Source organism: Hylobates moloch, unplaced genomic scaffold (assembly GCF_009828535.3).
Source record: "Hylobates moloch isolate HMO894 unplaced genomic scaffold, HMol_V3 SCAFFOLD_6, whole genome shotgun sequence".
Lineage (NCBI taxonomy): Eukaryota > Metazoa > Chordata > Mammalia > Primates > Hylobatidae > Hylobates > Hylobates moloch.
The window spans coordinates 137,873,481-137,879,480 of NW_026652281.1; the positions used below are offsets into that span (position 1 = coordinate 137,873,481).

At 38.6% G+C, this 6,000-nt stretch overlaps 1 protein-coding gene across 1 annotated transcript in view; it reads right to left on the reverse strand.

The window, feature by feature from the left end:
* Window positions 1-4,922, reverse strand: part of ATP10B (ATPase phospholipid transporting 10B (putative)) — a 281,652-nt gene extending 276,730 nt beyond the window's left edge. Inside the window, exon 1 of the mRNA XM_058440106.1 lies at window positions 4,657-4,922. The gene's annotated coding sequence lies outside the window, so the exon portion shown is untranslated. The remainder of the gene's footprint in view (window positions 1-4,656) is intronic.
* Window positions 4,923-6,000: the final 1,078 nt, after the last annotated feature.

The following is a 6,000-nucleotide window of genomic DNA, read 5'->3' on the forward strand; positions in this document are numbered from 1 at the left end:
GCAACAAGATTTGATTGAATTTTTCAGAATTTCTTATTATTCTGTCAAGTTCACTTGACAGCAAAGGACAAACTGCCTTTCAAATGCTATAAGTGAATGCATCAGCAATTCAGAAGGAAAAACGCGGGTTATTAAATAGGAACAAGTCTCTCTGAATATATTTACAGCAGCTCATGGAAACCATTGTCCTCAGAAACCTCTGCAAAAATCTATTTTCTAGTGTTGGTATTGCTTTAAGTTTGACAGATGATGGTAAAATAAAATGAAATTACCTTTGAGCTCTGATATGTACATCAGTGCCCACATTTCTCACAATTTGATTTTTTATTTTTCCAACACAGCCATCTATTTTCAATATTATTCCTGCACACTCAAGGTTTATGCCTAGGGAACAAAACTATTTATGCCTAAGTCATACTTATATGCAGAATTTACACTATTTGTAAACATACACACATACAATACACATGTGTAAATACATATTAGTTAAGAGCTGGAAGGAACCTTTCAGATTTTCAAGTCTTCTTTACTGTCACATTATAAATGAAGAATCTGAAGCCCCAACAGAAATGCTATTGAGAAGGCCACACAGAAACCTGATTTCAAAGTGAGATTTGAGAGAATAAGAATGTAGCAAGTTCCTACTATGTTCTGAGGGTTACAGGAGGCATATTCCATTCATAAGTTCTTATACCATTTCTATGATGTTGGTATCACTCTCATTTGATAGATGAGAAAATTGAGGCTTAGAAAAGTAGCACAGCTAAGGAAATAGCACAGCTAGGCCGGGCGCGGTGGCTCACGCCTGTAATCCCAGCACTTTGGGAGGCTGAGACGGGCAGATCACGAGGTCAGGAGATCGAGACCATCCTGGCTAACATGGTGAAACCCCATCTCTACCGAAAATACAAAAAAATTAGCCGGGTGTGGTGGCAGGCGCCTGTAGTCCCAGCTACTCAGGAGGCTGAGGCAGGAGAATGGCGTGAACCCGGGAGGCGGAGCTAGCAGTGAGCCGAGATCGCGCCACTGCACTCCAGCCTGGGCGATAGAGCGAGACTCCGTCTCAAACAAACAAACAAACAAAACAAAGAAACAAAAAGAAAATAGCACAGCTAATAAATGGCACAAATGAAATTAAAGCACTGATGTAACTAGGTTCTTTCTAGCATACCAGCATTTCTCTAAATACATTCACTGCCATATCACTGACATAATTTTGCTAATCCACGTGCCAACTGTATTTTAACTTTTTTGATTAATTAATGTAAACATTTATAAAGGAAAAGTTTATCACCATTTAAATAGCATGCCATAAAGAGAAGAAAACTATTGCTGAGTTTTAGCTGGACTCTGCTGCTACCTAAAGAGAACAAAATTGCATCCAGCCACTCTGTTGAAATGGGAGATTAGTAATGGGTAGAGAGGTATTAGAGGTCTAGTAACACCAAAATGAGAGTTAACGATGGAAAGAGAGTTGAGAGGGAAAACTTTTACTATGCGATCTAGCTATTTGATATAATATGTGAGTATCACCTAAAGTCATCTTTGTCCTACCTAAGATCATTTTTGGTTCTATCTTGGTACCTGTTCTTCACTTTGAGAAACACTCCAGTACATATAGTAACTGGGCATGTTCTCCAGGTCATGGTTCTGGAACTCTATCAGAATCACCTGGAGCCCTGTTTAAACCAGATTTCTGAGTCATCCCGAGTTTCTGACTCAGCATGTCTGCGGCAGGGCCTGAGGTTTTGCCCTTCTAATAGTTCCTAATTCTGATACAGCTAGCCCAGGAAGCATATTTGGGAACCACTGCTCTAGGTTGTACTTGGGGAGGAGGAGGTAGAGAACATACGGTAGCATGTGTGTGAAGATTTCACCATCAATCTTGCTTGTGAGTGGAGGGATCTGGAATTTTTAATTAAGCAGATGAGGCAAAGAAACAATGTATTCTTGTGTTCCTGTGTCACTTCTTCAATTTAATGAGTTCAGATTGATACTGCACCATACCAGAGCGACCTGCAAAAACTTCAGCTAAGAGACAAAAGTACCTCCTGTCAAATAATACAAGTTGTTTTCAGGCTGCTAACTATCTGCAAGGCTCCCTGCATTGGCAACAGCAGCCAATGATCACTAATACCGAAAGCAGAAAATGAGATTCTCCTTCTTTTCTCCAGACGTTTAAGACAGCACTTAACATAAACAAAAAATGCCATATCCATTAATATTCTTTCTCATCTGGTTCTCTTAGTAGTAACTAATAATTATTAAGTGCCTTCTGTGGGCCAGTTATTGAATTGTGCTAGCTAATTACACACACACACACACACACACACACACACACACACACACACACACTCTCTTACTCTTTTAATGTGAGCATTTGACAGGCGAAGTAACTCACCAAGGTTACACAATTATAGGAAGTAGAACTGGAAATCATATGCAAGTTTTATTCCAAAGCCCATGTTTTTTTTCTACTAAACCACACACACTCCTATTCTGACTACCCAACTTCATCTCTTAATAAAAGTGTATTTCATAAAAAATGAAAAGTCTCCAGAAGCTGAAACTTTGTAGTCAAAAGAATTGTAAAACAATGTCACCAGAAAATGAGAAATCAGTGATATTTAATCAGCAGAAAAGCTAGAGCTCCCTGGGTTCAAAGCAAAATTTAAGAATGCCTGGTTAAGTTTTACTTTAAGGAGAGTGGGTAAATGGGTAGAATCAGTCTCAGGAATCCAACGAGTTTTAGTTTACTTTTGAGTCACAAAAGAAATTTTCATTCCCTTCTGACATGGCAGAAGCTGTTTGAAGAATGAAAGTGGTAGTAGAAGCAACACTGGGCCTGGTGTAGTGCTTACGTTTGTAATCCTAGCACTTTGGGAGGCTGAGGTGGGCGGATCACCTGAGGTCAGGAGTTCGAGACCAGCCTGGCCAACATGGTGACACTCCGTCTCTACTAAAAAAAAAAAAAATACAAAAATTAGCCAGGCGTGGTGGTGCGTGCCTGTAATCCTAGCTACTTGGGAGGCTGAGATGGGAGAATTGCTTGAATCCAGGAGGCAGAGGTTGCATTGAACTGAGATTGCACCACTGCACTCCAGCCTGGGTGACAGAGCAAGACTCCATCTCAGAACAAAACAAAATAAAGAAGAAGAAGCTACACTGGATTGAGAGCCCTGAGCCTTGGACTCTGGTGTCCTTTTGTCTCAGTAATTCAGACTTCATTTCTCTGGGTCCTAGTTTTATCATCTGTAAACTAGGCAGCTAGACTAAGTTCCATTCCATTCCTCAAAGCTTTGATTTGCCATTCCTTTGAAAGGCAGCCTCCTTCACTGGACTTATCAGTATCGCATGCTCCAAAATATAAGGCTCATTGTTTAGCATGAGAGGAGTATGATTTAATTGTAAAGTCAGCATGTGGGTTTCAACGTTCAGTTTCTCAAGAGCCTATTAATCCACTCATATGTGATGTTATACTGCTATACTCTTTAAAAAACACGTGGTGAAAACCTGAGAAGAGATCCTGAATGCTTAAATCCATATAAATAGACTGTAAGAAATGAATTTTCCAAGAATTTTTTAAAAAGTCATCAATGGATGAAATGACAAACTCAGTAGGTGTTATTAAGAGTAATTATAGTAACATCTAGACAGAAAACAACATCTGTGATTTGCCTGATTAATGGCTTAATGTAACAGTACATCTGTTAATGGAACAATACTCCAAGCACTCTTGACTGTACATTTGCAAGATCTGGAAACAGAGAAGAAACTGTGGAAGAAGGAAGTAGCAGAGTGCCAGATTGGCTTTTGGAGGTCAAGCTCCTCTTCACAGTTTTCAAATTCTCCTCTGCCTACCTTGGCCAGAATTACCTGGCAAATTCAGAGAAAAACCAAGTTCCACCAGACACATGCATGCGCTCCTGTAGGCAAAATAACTAGCAGCTCAGTATAACTTTTATTTTTAACATTACTTTTCACCTTAGGGTTAGGGATAGTTATCACTCCAGCCTTAATAGCAGGCCACAGGACTGTCCTAAATGTATTCAACATAGACCTGCATGCATGGGGCTTTTTTTCTTTTCTTTTTTTTTTTTTTTCCTGGAAGGAGTAACTCATACTTAGGGAACAAACACATTTTTCTTTAAGCAACAGTTTTCTCCTTTGAACTCAAAGGAAAGTCAAACTTCCCACCTATAGTTGAAAACTACTGCAATATGGCAGCTTCAGAGTTTATCAAGATGAAATTGGGAAGCCATGTAATGATCTCATTCTCTTCCTCAAAGCTGTACTTTCTTTCTGCTTTGAGAAGAAGGCTGTAACTCCATCTGCTTCCTCAGGCTGTGCTGGATGAATGCAGGATAGCAGGATATATTATTTATCATAAAATGTATTCAGGCACATTCAGACTGCAAGCCCTGTTGAGTAAGGAAGTAGCATTTGCCATCAGCTTATCATAATGAAATCAATTGACGAAAAATAAAACATTCTGTTAGAAATGTGGATCTCGCACCCAGCAAGCCAAATGAAATTTCAAATGCAGTGTAAAGAAAAGTAGTTATATCCTGGGCCTAATTCAGAACTTAGACGTGATGATTCTAAGAGGCAATTACTCCCCCATTATATAGGTAAGGCCAGGATGCTTTTACTTACCCCAGCAAAGCTGACGTCCCTATTGAGCAGGCTCCAGTAGAAGAAAACAGTGCTTGAAAGTGGCGGTATTTCTCTCTCACACCTTGGCTAAAATAGTTCTCTTTCCTACGGAATTTTTCATTTTTCTGATTATATCTGATTATGTCAAGGCAAGGCCTCAAGCTAACACTCCCTTAGAAACTTAGATGACATACTGAAAAGAAATAACTGTGACCAATGAAAGAAAAAGGAAAAATAAGCTGCCTCACTAGGCCCAAGAGTGAAAGAGAAGAATAGCAAGTCTGTGAATGTGAGGCCGAATCCCAGAACAGTGAAGGCAGTGTTCTTCGACTTGGCTGAACATTTACATTGTTAGACATGGCTCTTGCATAAATTTCTACTTTCTGTGAATCAACGAGCCAGCAATATCAAAATTCATAGTGATTTTTATTCTCTACACATGGTACAAAATGACTTTGTCCATCTACCTTTGGGAATGCATGTAATTACGTGTGAGACAATTATAACCTTGTAGCTCTCTTTGTGGGGCCTGAAATATAATTCAGTTGCTGGGTTTCAAGGCACTTAAGAAAGAAAAGACTCTCTGCAGTGACTTTTATATGCAGGCTGATGATGAATTTGCCCTCAAAGCTTCAGAAGTCTCATTTTTGCAGTAATCATAGTTTTTATTGATTACTGTTTGATTATACAAAATAAGGAAACTGGGACCAATATATTATAGTGGCAGATTATGTGAATGGTGCAAACATACAGAAAATAAGAATTATTAATGGACTTACTGATAGCTTCGATTCATACCCTAAAATGAGATTTTCATGTATAATCCTTTTATTAAGTTACCTACAACTCAACTAATTGGCACAAATGTCATGAGCAAGTTGCTGTATTGACGGATAATTACTGATCGGTCCATAAATAAAAGAGAAGGTAGAATGAGCAATAAGTTGATTTTAAGGGTAGTAAAAAATATTACCAAACTTAGTAATAAAAGGTGTTGGAAAGAAGTGAACATACTATCTAACTTCATGAAAATCTTTACATAAGATTTTGATTGGTTGTTAGAGTAATTGTGAACTTTGTATGTACCTACAGATCTTATCAGACTACCAAGAAGAAACATGGACATAGGAAACATTTCACAAGAGAAGAAACACCCACACCATCTAAAATCTGCATCGCTGTGTAAGACACAAGCTAGGAATTTTTAAGAACATGAAATTTGCCTGTGCTTTAGACAGTCTAGAATTTTTGAAAGAGCGAATTGGCATTTCAAAATTCTCCATCTGCTAAAGAGAAGAATGCTTAAGTCCCTGTTCCTTTATTTCCCTTCACTCAGAGTGCTAT